The sequence below is a fragment of the Caloenas nicobarica genome, chromosome 2, assembly GCF_036013445.1.
Source record: "Caloenas nicobarica isolate bCalNic1 chromosome 2, bCalNic1.hap1, whole genome shotgun sequence".
Lineage (NCBI taxonomy): Eukaryota > Metazoa > Chordata > Aves > Columbiformes > Columbidae > Caloenas > Caloenas nicobarica.
In genome coordinates this window covers 14,570,775-14,584,965 of record NC_088246.1, presented here as the reverse complement: position 1 = coordinate 14,584,965, position 14,191 = coordinate 14,570,775, and positions in this window count along the sequence as shown.

Here is a 14,191-nt window from a genome sequence, read left to right as displayed (position 1 = left end):
GAATCTGGGAATCAAATCTGATATACGCATAGCATTTCTTGTTATATAGTGCAAGATGTTGTGCAAGGTTTTTAGATTTTGTGGACATTTCTGATGCTGCAGGACAATAGTGGCACATGAGCTTGAGGACAACTTGCAGCTGGTCAGGGTTCATTACTCTTCTTACCTTGAAGCTGGTGTTAAATGGGAGCTTAATGACACTGATGAACTCAGGACAAACTCATCCATCAGTAATATAGGTCCTCTGTCCTAAGCAGGATACCCCAGGGCTAAAAATACTTTAGGATGCTTTGATTCTTCTTGTCACCAGAGTCTTCATTGGGATCATCTTCATCCATCAGGTCTTTAAATAGAAGTTATTGAGAGCAAGAGACCTCAGCTAAGCAGGAACTAACCACTGACTGGGAAAGAAATTGGTCAACCCATATCAGATTTTAGGGATTATAAATGAAAATGATTAAGAACCAACTTTCAAACCAAATTCTTCCTAGTTTTATGATTTCAGTTACAAGCGGTGGAGTTAATTAAGAGATGTATCACTCTGCAGGATTATTTAACTTTAAGGGTTATTGAGTCTGAACAGGTGTGAGAGATTAGCTGTAGCTGAGAATAGAAAGCTGGTGGAAGAAAATATTGGTGTTTATTACATTCAGTCTTTGCTTGAGGGGTAAGAAAGGAGAAGAAATCACCTTGCTCAGGAGAGAGATTTGAAAATATGTTATGTTTTTTTTTTTTTTTTCAGTATAATCTATTCTTTTCATAATTAGCATTTCTTGGATCAGCTGGTTTTATCGGGTGATTAACTGAAGTACCCATGTATGAGATGACTAACCTGGGCATCTTCTACTCTCTCCAGAGTCAGAGAAGGTTAAGAACCAGCCTTTTTGGTCTGTGCTAAATACTAATTGGCATTGTATTTTACTGGAAAGTCTTGTCCCCAGTCACAACAGAAAACCGTGTTTTTGTTAACAGCAGTTGTGGCTGGCCTTACTTGGCAAGTCATAGCCTTCTCCAGGCAACCTTCTCTCTGTCCTGTAAGTGTTTATATTTTTTTATTTTTTTTTAAACTCAGGAGATATTAAAACAGGCAGCAGTATTTTGTCAGTGGCTAGAAATGGTGCATTTCCTTAACCTGCAGAAGAAAGTATGCCTGCTAAGCTTGAGCAGTGAGAATTGGTTCTAACCCAATCTGGAATTGTTCATGTGTTCAGAACTGGGGGACCAGCATGATCAAGGATAAAATGGGATGTCAATTCAAGTGAATAATTATTTAACATGAGAAAAAAAAATGTAAAAGACGACATCTTTCTAAATTGCAGAGAACAGCTCAAATGTAATCATGAGTTTTCTGTGCTACATCTTTGTAGATTTGCTGGGAAAAGAGAAACGTGATATAAAAATCAATATTTCTCTCAAATTGATAAGAATTTTGCTTACGCTGACAAAATTTTTCAAGTCTCAATTGAATGGTCTCTCTTTGACCTCATAAAGCCCTTGATATGTGCACACACAAATAACTTCGGCAATTGGTGCCAGAGTGACCAGGCCCAGCCCAGGTGTGAGTGAGTACAAGTTTTGCAAGTAAGCACATAGAATTACAATCATATCTCCCAACCTTAATTGCCTCATAGAAAATAAACACTCCCAGTTACGTGATCTTCCCTATTGCCAGGACAATACAAATCACAAAGATCTCTGATAAGACCCTGCTTTTAATGAAAGAAGATTGTATTTCTTCTCAAATCCCTTTAAGTCTCTGCCTTGATTTGAGGGAGAGGGGCAACTAAATTAAATTGAATTTAAGAAATGGGAAAATTAAAAAGTCTACTAGGACCACTGTTAGGATCAGAGTTTGAAAAGCTTTGAGAATAAGATGTGAAAATCTTCACTCAGACAGCCAGGGCGGGTTGGCACTGCTCAGTCTGGCTCATACTCCGAGATGCTGAGCAGCCTCTAATGCTCTGCCCTTGAGGGCTGCTGAGGTTGGGCCTCCTCCGGAGTTGGGCTTGGGGAAGCCAGCCTTGGGCTTCTGCCCTGCTAATGGGACATTAGTGTTTGTGATGCTGTGTACATTTCAATATTGATTTCTGCAGATTTCAATATTGATTTCTGCAGTAGTCCTCTGAAGAAGTACTTGTTATTATCCCAGATAGGTAAGGCATGGGAGAGACTGAACTAATTAAGTACTACAACAAAGAAAACTATAATCCATACTCAAATATTGTGAAAGATCCTCTCATGCAACTACAACAAGGTGCCAACACTTGCTGTGTTTTTATATGCTTCATACTGGTTGCCATTTGCAAATGTTCAAAACTGATTTGTCCTCTTTTTCACTGCTATGAAAGACAACGAGATTATTTTAAAAATCTAAAGGCTTAAAATAAATGCATTGCTTTTGGGATGCCCATGTTCTTATAGCGAGTAGTGAGGGGAAAGTCCCCTGCTCCTAGCCGGGAGGTGGCTGTGTCCTGCTGGATGTTCAGCTGGAAGGGCCAGGCAATACTCCTGCTGCAGGACTGCAGTCACCTGCTCCGCTGCATGGAAAGGGCTCTGCTCTTCTGGTGTCCATCCACCTGCCGTGTGCTGCTTCTGCTTTGGCTGACTGTCAGGATGGGTAGAAAGACCTGCCAGGATGTCTGATACTTTTGCCGTGGCCAGTCAGAAAGGTGAGAGGACTTTTACCTTCCCTTTTGCCTGTGAGTGAGCGGTCCCAGAGGGAAGGAGAACAGTGAGGGTGACCTGTTCTCTGTGGGGATGCGTGTCCTGGTGGGCGGAGGAGAGGTGAGCAGTGAAGAACTTCCATGCAAAGAATCCCTCCTCATTTAGCACGCAAAAGCGAAGCACAATGAAAGATTAACAACAAAAGGAACAAAATATCCTGCTTTTTGCCTGCACATCTTCTCATGAGGTGCTACTGCTGCTGAGAGGTTTTATCAGACCCCTGGTAAGAAGGCTATAACAGAACTTACCTTTCTAAATCCACACTTATTAATTGGTAATGTTACAGGCTTGTTATAGCCGTGGCCTTTGAGAGAACTTCCACTTGCTAATAATGTAGCTGTGATTCAAATAAAGGCATTGATTTCTTAAGTGGTGGTTAAAGTACTGTGCACAGGGCCTGAGTTTTAAACATAGAAGCAGGTGGCTGCTGTGCTTACAAAAACAAATATTGAAATGTGCTGTCTGGGAGGTAGTAGCTTGCTTTGAGAATTATTTTCAAAGACTAATTTCTACTTATAATCATAGATTAATTTGCATCTTCACAATAATTGAATACACATATCCATGTACAGGAATATTCAATCCTAATGTCCAAAGTTTGACATAATTTTAAAATAAATTCTGAAGTCAACCATATTTAGAAAACAGAAAAGGAAAACCTTGCCTGCTGGAAATGCTGCAGCCAGCTCCTCCTTATAAATAATATATGTTTATAACTGTACAATCAGACACCTGTTTCAATATGTGCTTTTTAGTGATTTGTCTGTGGCTTTTCATTAGCTACTTGGAAATTCGGTGAACCTTCTTATGAGGCAACATCGCTTTCCCTGCGGGTGCCCGAGAGATGTACGATGTTTCTTGCTGCTGTCTTTCAGTGGCTGCCAGCAGGCAGCTGACCACAGGACCTTTATTTAGCAAATGTGAACAACTGAAGAATTTTTGTTTGCAAGACTGAGGGGACCTGCCTCGATTTACTGAGAGCAATAACAATGTTTCTACCCCACTGAATAGATCTAGCCTGAAGCTCCCTGACATTAATAAATGACTAGATCAACCTCTCTCACCTCCCTTTTTCCAGCTAGAAGTGTGAAGTACAGAAAGTGAGACATGAGTAATACTTCTTGTAATTTGATTTAAAAGTTGGAGAAGAGCAGAGAAGAGAAACTCTTCTTCTGTTAATTTGTGTAAAAGCTAAGAATTAAAATCTAGTGAAATACTCTTTAGGCAAATATTACTATATTGTGCTGTGTTTTCTGGAAGGAAAGCATTAGCAATCCAGCTGTTCATTTGTATTCAAGATGTTTGTTAGATAAAACTGTAATGAAATATTTAATCTGAAAACAACTCATTTTTCAGTATGAGAATGGAAACTGGAAGCAAAAGTCACTGGAAAGACCTTGTTTGCAAAATGAGTGGAGTCAATTTTATTTCAGTAAATTTACTAATAATTTGTGATGATCTGGGAGTAGAAATAGGATTCTAGCTGGTGCAGTGCTGAGCTAAGCTCAGGCTGCCAGCTGCTTTAGGAAGTCTTTATCTTGATCAGTTTAGGAGATTTATCCTTCGTCCACTTTAGCCACTTGGGGTTAAATATCAATGCTGCATTTTTGTAGAGTTTACTTACAGTGACTTTAGCATTTTGTTATTCACTTGGAAATCATCATTTTCTTGCTAGTTCACTGGCTGATGAATCTTACTTTGCTTTTTTGTTCCTTCTAGATCTGCTGTGGCTAGACGCACAATCTCTCTCTCTCTGCAAGGCAGAGGTGTACCCAACAGCTGTGAGATATTTTTGGCTTTTTGGTGTACATTTTATGTACATTTTCCTCCTGCAATCCCTCTAGTATTCAAGTGAATAAAAGGACACAAAGTTAAAAAAAAAAAAAGTTTAAGTCTGATTTGACTAAACGTGTGAAATGACTTCACATGTAGTTGTGAAAATTGACTTCTCTGCAGGATGCCCCTTGCCTTGAAATATTTGCAGTATTTATCGTATCTTTTGACAAACATAGATGCCTTTGTGGGTCATAACAAAACTTGACACTAGGTGACAAAAATGTTTCACCATGAGCGGTTGGGGCTAGGAGCTGAACCCGTGGTTCATGGCCTTTGGACTAATATTTTAAAATTAGGGATATTACATCTTTTGTCATGGATACCTGTATAGTTAATAAAGCCTATACCTTTGCTCTTTTTAGAGCTGAGTTGGAAGGGACCCACGAACTCCTGACCACTCAGGGCAACCTAAAAGTTAAACCATATTCATAAGAGTGCTGCCCAAATGCTTCTTGACCACCACCAGGCTTGGAACCATGACCACTTCCCCAGGGAGCTTGTTGCAGTGCTTGACCACCCTCTCAATGAAGAACTTTTTTCTAATATCTGATCTGAATATACTATCATTGCAGTGAAATACATACATATAGGATGTCACCTTCAATCAGCTTGAAGCAAATGATGTGGAACATGGAAGCTGCTATTAGCCAGGACAAGATACTGATGCACAGATACAGGATGCACAGATATTCTGCTTGTGCCATTAGCTGTGTGTTGTTTCCTTAGAGGAGCTGGAAACACAGGTGTAGGTTCACAAATCTCTGAATGGTTTAAATCTAATTTCTTGAGAAACAGCATCTTCTCCTGCGATCATGTCAGAACTGCAAATTCTGGGGAATGTAAACAGGTACCTTTGGGGTTCTGAGGAGGGAGGATGTTACCCTTCAGCATATCACCCTTGGGTGCTGCTTAGTTTTGATACCAACCACTCTTGGGCTGAAATAAAAAAAGCTGATCTTTGGACCAAATGGCAACCTCCGTCTGCCTGGTGGGATGTGGAGAATCCCTGGCAGACTGACATGTGTGAGGAAATAAAAGTGCTCTTTATTATCATAAATGTCATTTCATTTCATTTGTAAGTCTTGGAGTATAGATGTCCTGAATTCAGCTCTTATTGGCATGCTTTTTTAGCTTACATCACAGGAATGATCAAAGTTTAAGTAAGATGGATGTGAAGAACCTCTACAAAAAATGGATTACTTAAAATATTTCAGAATTGTGAACAAATTTAGCCTCTTTCTTCCAAGAAAGAGAGATGTAGTTGTCCTCTTGTAAGTGTAGGGAACTTTCAGGCCAGCATTTTCAGAGGTGAGTTGGCTGCCTCAGTATTTCAGTATGCAGTGGAGATATTTTGGTTATTTACAGCTTCACATGTCCTGGGTTAGGTAATTACAAATTGGTGCACAGCAGTAGTCACTTTTGCAACATTTGCCTAGCCGTGAAAAAGCCTTGAGATAGATTTGGAATGAGAATATAGATTTCACAGGACCCAGACACTGCCTTGAATGAGTTTATTGCTGTTAAATCTTAGTTGCTTGTATATAAGCATTACAAACATGGATTATAATGTGACATTTTTCACTTGTATGTGATATTCATATACAGCTTATTGAAATTTTTGTTGACTAGACGTTGTGAGGAAGAAGAGGTCCAGCTGTAATAGTTTTCCAAATTTTACTATAAATAATTCATCTATTTAAGCTGAAGTTTCTAAACTGTATCTATTTTGATTGTGTTTTAAAGCTGTATTCAGTGTGGGTGGAACAAACTTTTAATTTAAATGTTGATTTTCATTCTGTGATACTTTTGCTTCAAATGGTGCCCTCAGTATTTACAAACATAAATATTAATTTTCTTGAGTGAGTATGTCAGATCCTGGTTATATACATTTAAGCCCAGGCTACTAGCATTTTCACTTCATGTGAAGGGTGTTAATGATGAACTAGACTACGAATCTCAAATACATCAGCAAGCTAAGTAGCTGGTGACTGTTGCAATTAGTTAACTGCAAGGAAATGAAACAGGACTTATTTACATTTAGAGTGATGCCTGAGTTCTTAATCACCTCAAAGCATTTAAAAACTAACTTTACTACCAACAACTCGAGAAGCATAATGAACCTCAGGAGGGAGTTTTCCTCTCTTTCTTTTTCATTGAAGCCGTCTATTCATTTATATCAGACTGCTCTCACTCTAGTCTGTTTTCCTGCTAAAACCTCAAATATTCCCTTATTTCATTTTCTTAAATAACTTGTGGTTCATTTGGTAGGCTTCATCATAAATTAGTATTAAAACTGTGCAAGAACTCTTGGCAGCCACTGAAGTACATGCAGATGCAAATTCTTTAAGAACAAATAGAAGCAAACAGTTTAGTATTTCTGTATTTTGTTGTAGATGTATCTATGTATTAAAAAGGCAACACAATATCTTTAATTATCATCTTCATGGTTTTGTGAGCTTCTGCACCTGCACAAGCACATTTTATGATTTTACACACAGACACACTCACCCAGAAAGGGTGTAATCAAATAAGCTGCTAACAGCCTGACCAGTAATGACATTTGACAATTGGCAATTTAGAAGATGGAAGCAAAGATATTGAAACTAGTACAAATTCTCCAAGCTTTCTGCCATAACTTTGTTTTATCTTGACTCTTATTTGCCCTGAATCCCCTAATAGGAGCAATCCTTTCATAATATACTCAGCCAACCCATTATTTCTATATACTTTTTTCCATTGCTACAAACATGAAGCACTAACACCTCCAAAAGTGGCTTGTTCCCTTGGGAAAGGTCTCAGCTATGAGAGCAAAAAAAATCTTTCCTTTGGAAGTTTCACTTTAAGGCTTGAACTATTTTCCTGGGCTATTTACAGCTGCAGTGAAGGTGATATTTTGAGAGACAACAGTAATGAAGAGTACAACAATTCAGCAAAACTTAATAGGGGTGAACCTTAATAGCAGAAGCTTTCTTTCTTTTTATCGGTGATTTAGTGGACAAATAGAATTTAGGTGTTTACACATCTGTGAAGATAAGCAGAAGTGCTAGCAGTCGAGATTATTTTTTTTAATATAAGGGAAAACATAATAGTACCATGGCAGGTTTAGTAAACAGTAATAGTAGATACATAGTTAGAGTAGATATGAATCTGTTTATTTAGTAAGGCTATAGGCATAGTTATTTTAACACTTGGACCATTGTCTGCTCTTCCAGTGAAATTTTAGTCATAGATCTAATAAACTTATAAATGGGTTTTGCAACAGCTTTTGTTACCTGTATTTTCATAAAGCAATTAGTGTATGCAATTGTAAATCTCAGGTCTCTAATTATTCATGTACCTTATGGGGTAGTGCCATCAAACTGAACTGAGGTGCTCTGGCCAACAGTTTGTGGGGCGTTTGAACCACCACGGCGGCCGGAGAAGGTAACGCTGCCCTGACCGTCCCCGCTTCCTCCCGCCAGTCCCGTCTGCTCTGCACCCTCTGACCTGCTGTGCCTGCTTGGAAAACTAGACTGAAGAGCTGATACCTTGGGAAAATAAGTGGTGGTAGCACTTGCACAGCCTGGGGTCTTGCAGAGCTGGAAATAAGGGCAAGGACCGGAAAGAGAAGATAGGGTTTGATTTTTCTGATGACCATGTCACCTCAGTACTGCCAGACTGTGGCCTTGGCAATGAAAAAGAAATGTACTGGTTGCAGTTAAGGGGAAATAGATGTTTTCATTTAAGTAACCTAGACAACCGCACTACAATTGTAAGAAACAAGTGTCTATATATATGAAACAACTACAGTTCAGACTTGTAAATCATTTTTCAGTCAGGAGGTAACAATTCTGCAAACAAAATCTCTTTATCTTTTTACTGAGGTGGTAAGTACTCCAATTGTGCCATCCCGGGGACAGATGGGACAGCTGATAGCTGTCACCTTGGGGGAGGTAGCACCATATCTACCCACCTCACTGGTGAAGCCTGAGGGATTGTTTCCTTTCTTAGTGTAAAGCTGCATAGTTAATATTACTCTTTATCTCTGCAGGAAATGGAATACGACACATGACAAAGCTGGGGGCTAGTATTGCTTCAGCCAGCTGTTTTGCGAAACAGCCAGAAAGTTTCTTATAATGATTTAAAACAAAAGGACGCTGTTGTGTGTATCAGTGTTCAACATTTCAAATTTGTAAAATGATTCTCATGTAACTTTCTCATGGTGGACCATGTTGCCTGTTGGATTTGATGTTCTTTTTCAAAACTAACAGCTTATTTCCTCCTTATGTGTAGAATTGTCCTGAACTCTAGGGTTTCTGTAAATAACTTATTTAGACTACAAAGAGCCAGAGTTTGTATTTTTTTAAATTAATTTGATTACAATTGAGCAAAAGATTTTAGCCATTTTCTTTCTTACCCATTTTCCTATCCGATTTCTAACCTATCCCCTTTAAATTTATTTTTATTTCTAATATTTCCCTTATTATGAGCTCTGACCAATTACACAAAAGTCTAACAATAAGCTATGTTTTCTTATCCTACAGTTTCAATGCATTTTAATATAGATGGGTGTGCAGCAAATCTGACAGGTCTGAAAGAATGGGCAGGACCTGATTCTGCATTTGACAATATATGAGCAGCCCACTTTCCGCTTTCCCTGTAGCAAGTACCACTCACTTCTGCTATTAGTTGCTGGATAAAAGCTCTGAGGAGAATTTCTCACCCTTTATATTCTCCACCTCTTTGTTTTCATAACTATTTTTCTTCAAAGTGAAATAGTTGTCTCTGGAGTTTACTTCAATTTTCTGCTATAAAACCATCTATATTTTTGTCTTGATTTATATTTGCTGAGTGAGAGGCACAGATCTGTCTGTCAGTTCAGACAAACTCTTTCCACACATTTACTCTGTGAAAGGCTTTGATGCAAAACAATACATTTTAAAAGGTTTTTTCGGTATCGTTTCATAGAGGTTAGTTTTTGTGGGTTGTGTTTTAGCCAATGGTGCCTGAATCCCTTTTGATTTAGTTTTAAATGACTCCCGATATAAACATCTTCAGGACTCCTGCCAAGCAGTATACTACTATTTCCCGGTCCTTCATTTCAGCCAAAACCTTGTAATGTAGTTTTATTGTTTTGACTAGTTGTGACATTGATTTTAAAGAATTTACAATATACAATAAAACACTATGCTCATTCAAAACATGACAAACTTCTGCAGTAAACGTTTCTTTGTAAACATATCCTTTCATTGTTATATAGATATTATTTGCCTCTGACTAGCTATGGGGAATGTCTGTGTGACCATGTTTGATGTGATATACAGTATTAAGTCTTTGGATGAATTCACTGGTGGTTTGTTAGAGAATTTATGCAATAATGTGAATCCATACTTTTTATTTCCTTAACTCTATTTTTAAATTTTATTTTATTTTAATTTTTTTTCCTTCTCTCCTTCTTTCTTCATGTTTTCAAAATGTGGGACAGAATTTAAGGTATAATTCCAGCTGGGAGAATGAATATCTCCATTGTTTAATGCAAAAGCAGCTAAAACTACGCTGGGAGAACCTAGCAGGAGTTTGGGATGTAAAAGTACTGAAAACATTCACAACTAGGGAAATTTCACCCATTCGTTTGTTTCCTATTAGCCCCTGACCTTCCTAAACATAATTTTATGTGGAATGTGTTCAGATATCATGGTTTTGTAGGAAATTAATGTCAGGTAACAAATTGCGGGGAATGAATTATCCAATGTGCTAACAGAATTGTTCAGATCCGGGCACTCCTCAGGCACTGTCAGCAGAAACTGAGCTGAAACTCTAATTCCTGAGTGTTGCCTGCTATTGCAGATTTAGTGTCCTGCTTTACATTGTTTGTACTGAAGGAGCTAGAAAAAGGCTGCTTGGCAGCTGACTCCTTTGGGAATCCCTGCTAAAATGGAATGTATATTTCATAAGGCCATCCCAGAGAGCAAACTTTTGAGTAAACATACATTTCAAATGAGTAAGCAATTGTCTACTGGGAAACTGGATGGAGCTTTATTTTTAGACATACATACTCATCTTTCAGTGTGGGCAATTACAGAATCCGCAAATAGAGAACATGCTAGTTAATGCTTAACATCCCTCTAAATGCAGCCTTGCAAGCTAAATTAGTAAACACTGTAGAAAGAATATTCTGTGCATAAGACCCAGTTTCGCTAAAGTCCAGTCAAAGCTCTGCTGCCATAGGAAGGTGTTTTATTAGCATATAAACTCTGCAATGGATCTGGTTGGGTATTCCTGGAGAGCATATATTAACTGCAGTTACCTGCAGTGACGTGAAGATAACGGTATAGCCGCAATATTTTTGGATATTGATATATATTTCTATGACAGTTCCTGTAGTCATGATTCAACTTATGTAGTTTGGTTTGTTTAAGGTTTGTCAGTGACTGGACACAGTTAATGTTTAATCTCTTGTGACTTTAAACATCTGTGGGGTAGATGTCTATACCTGCGCTTGATATTCTGGGCTCCCCTTATTATCAGTGCAAGAAGCAGATACTTTTGTAATGTATTCAGATGGTTTATTTTAGATCTCTGCTTAGTCTTAGTCCTTGGACTCTGTCATCTACATTGACTATGCACAGACATGAGGATGGCTGGTTCAGATCTAGATGTTTGTGTCTAGCTGAAGTCATATAAACCCTATCAATGCTGACTAGCAAAACATTTTTAAAAATAAAATCCTGTAGTTGCATCTTTAATATTAATAATTTGATAGAATTCAGTTTGGTTTTGTACGTTTATGTTGGAAGATTGGACCTGAGTGATAAAGGAAGAAAATTTGATGAATTATTCAAGGTTTTTCTCTTTATTCACTTCTATAGTTCAACAGAGATATAAATAAAGGCATTTATGTATGTGTATATATATATACCCGGCAAAAATTTTTGGGACATGGTGAACAGAGTGATTTCTTTGTTGCTTTTTTACACTGCAATTCAAGCTTGCTCCTATGATACCTTTTCTGAACTGATTGCATCAGTCTAAAAGAATAGATTGTTGAATATGCAAAGAACAAAAATAAAATAAAGTAAAAAAAAAGTCTTCATATCTGGACCCTTTATCCTTTTAAATCCTCCTGCATTTTCAGAAAGCACTCAGATCTTACCTGCTGCCTGCAAAAAATAACCATGTTAAAATCAGCAGCTCCCCAAGACAAGTTAGAGGATCATTGCAAAAATTTTAGCATACACAGCACAGCCTATGCTCATAGGTACACAAAAAAACGATTAACAAGTCCCAGGGTGGAATCATCTGATTCTTCAATAATAAGACATAACAGTTGTACCTCTTCTATGTATATAAGTGGACTCTTCTTAACAATGAGAAGCATATATGGTTTCAAATGCATTAACTCCCCTTTGTCCTTTCCTTGCACTGCTCTGCGAGTAGAAAAACAGCTCACTTGAGAATTAAAGGCAGTCAAGAGCATGCTCTGACAGGGCTGCATTTAGTCCCATCTGTCACCTAGGAAGAGTCACTGCAAAGGGTTCCTCTTCTGTGTGTCAGGTGTGTGTTGGATGCCCGTACCACTGCCTTCTCTGCAAGGACTTGCTGTGGCAGGTCCTCATGCGATTTGGTGCGGGACTGAAAGTTAAGGGAGGAACTACAGGCAAAGCACACAGAAAAGACAGAGGTTTCACAGTGCGTTGGTCTTACAAGTTTTTCGTACCCTGTCCCCTGTTCTTTTTACATTGTTTATATCAATACCTCAAATTACATTAATATCCAGGAAAGGATTAATCCCAAGTTCAACAAGTCAGTATAAAACTGGAAGATTCTGTATATAATTAGATGTCACTTAATGTAAGGTTGGAGGATGAGCCATTCAGCTTCGGTCGTGCAAACCATAGCAGCTGCGAAGGTAGAAGATGTAGAAGATGACTGATGGTACAGGACTGACTGAGCACAAGCGAGTGGAAAAACTTGCTTCTTAGACATTTCCTATTTTCCTGACACTTGGTGTCTTCTGCATTTTTTTTCCCCTTCCCTTTTCAACCTGTCAGCTGCAGCTTAATGGAGTACTGAGGTGGACGAAGGATGGAGGTCATTACAATTCACTGGACTTAATTCTTAGTAGTTTTCAGTTAAAAAAACAAAAAAGGACCCACTTGCTCATACATTGCAATCTGCTATTACAACACTTTTTGTGTTTGTTCGCATATTTTTTCAAGCACTTGTGTGATAGTGTATTTGAGAGGTATGAGGGGTAGCTGTAAGCAAACATTGATACGTTAGTTCTGATCACTGTGTAGTGTAAAATGCGTATTGAATTTAATGCATACAGTATGTTTTCTGTATACCAATCTCATCTTTTTCTATACAGGGACTACCTAAATTCAGCATTTTTAACAATAAGGAACCCGTATAGGTCATTAAATGTTAGATTTTCTTCCTTCCCTTGCAACATCTTTTATTTCTGAGCAACATGGCAGTAGCATGAGAACATAACAGCCTTTATAAAATGTGTACTTTAGAAAACAAAAAAAAGTTATGCAATTTCTGATCAATGCTCTGAGGGATTTTTTTTGCATTGATATTTTGTTACAAATGATAAACTGCATCGTAACTTAACAAAGGCATGTCTGCTCACTTCCAGCTGATGTTGTCAGAAATAACTTTTAGTGGTAGTGTTGTGAATTGTTAATTGTACTGTTGTTCCGTGCTGAAATCTTTGACCTACTACGCTGGTGCCCCTCAATCTGGCCATGCAAGCAAGAGAAACAGTGATTATTCACAAGCTCCCAGCGACAGTGGCAGCGCTTGGGATTGGGAAGTCTGAGCCCTTGGATGCTGGGGGTTTGTCTCTTGCTCATTTTCTGTGTCTCATTCTCCCTCAGCAGATCAAACATTCCCTGAAGTGTGGTAGAAGGCAGGAAGAATGACACTTGCTAATTTGAATTTCAGAAAGCACCTAAACCACATTCTGATCTCCAGGTAAGTGTCTGTGAGCCACTTGGCTTTGACACTTGTTAAAACTTAATCACATATTTTTTGGTGCCAAACTACTGTACACAGACCAAAGAGAGGAGTATGCATGTGCATATGCTTGTGTCTGTGAGGGAGGGAATACTTTATTTGTTTGTACAGAAGATGTGAAGTGAAAACAACATCACTCTGGAAAATAGGAGATCAGCTTATGAAAAAGGAGGAAAGATTTAGTGACAACTGAAAACCCTAAACTATAGATGGCCTGCTGCTGTTGCTCTGTGCAAGATCTCAAGAAGGAAACATCTGGGAACATGTAATTTACTAATTTAGATCAGACGTTATTTTTAGGTATTCATTCTATTCCTCCCCCCCCAAAATGGTTTTTGAAAATACCCTCAAGCATGTCATGGATTATATTAAAGTCCTTTCTTAAGCAGCAACTGTTCAATATAAAGGAGAATTAAAACAAATAACATATTCTAGATGTCAATAGTATAATAACTAAGTGGTTCTCTCTGTGAAGATCTGGATATCTCCAAAGTAGTCTGAAATACGTTATCTGTACTGTAAAACTCAATATTAATCACATAAAATATGTTTATACTGACCAGTGATTCAAAATGAAGTCTTCTGCTTTAGATGCCTCATCATAATCATTAGACGGAAGACTGCAAAA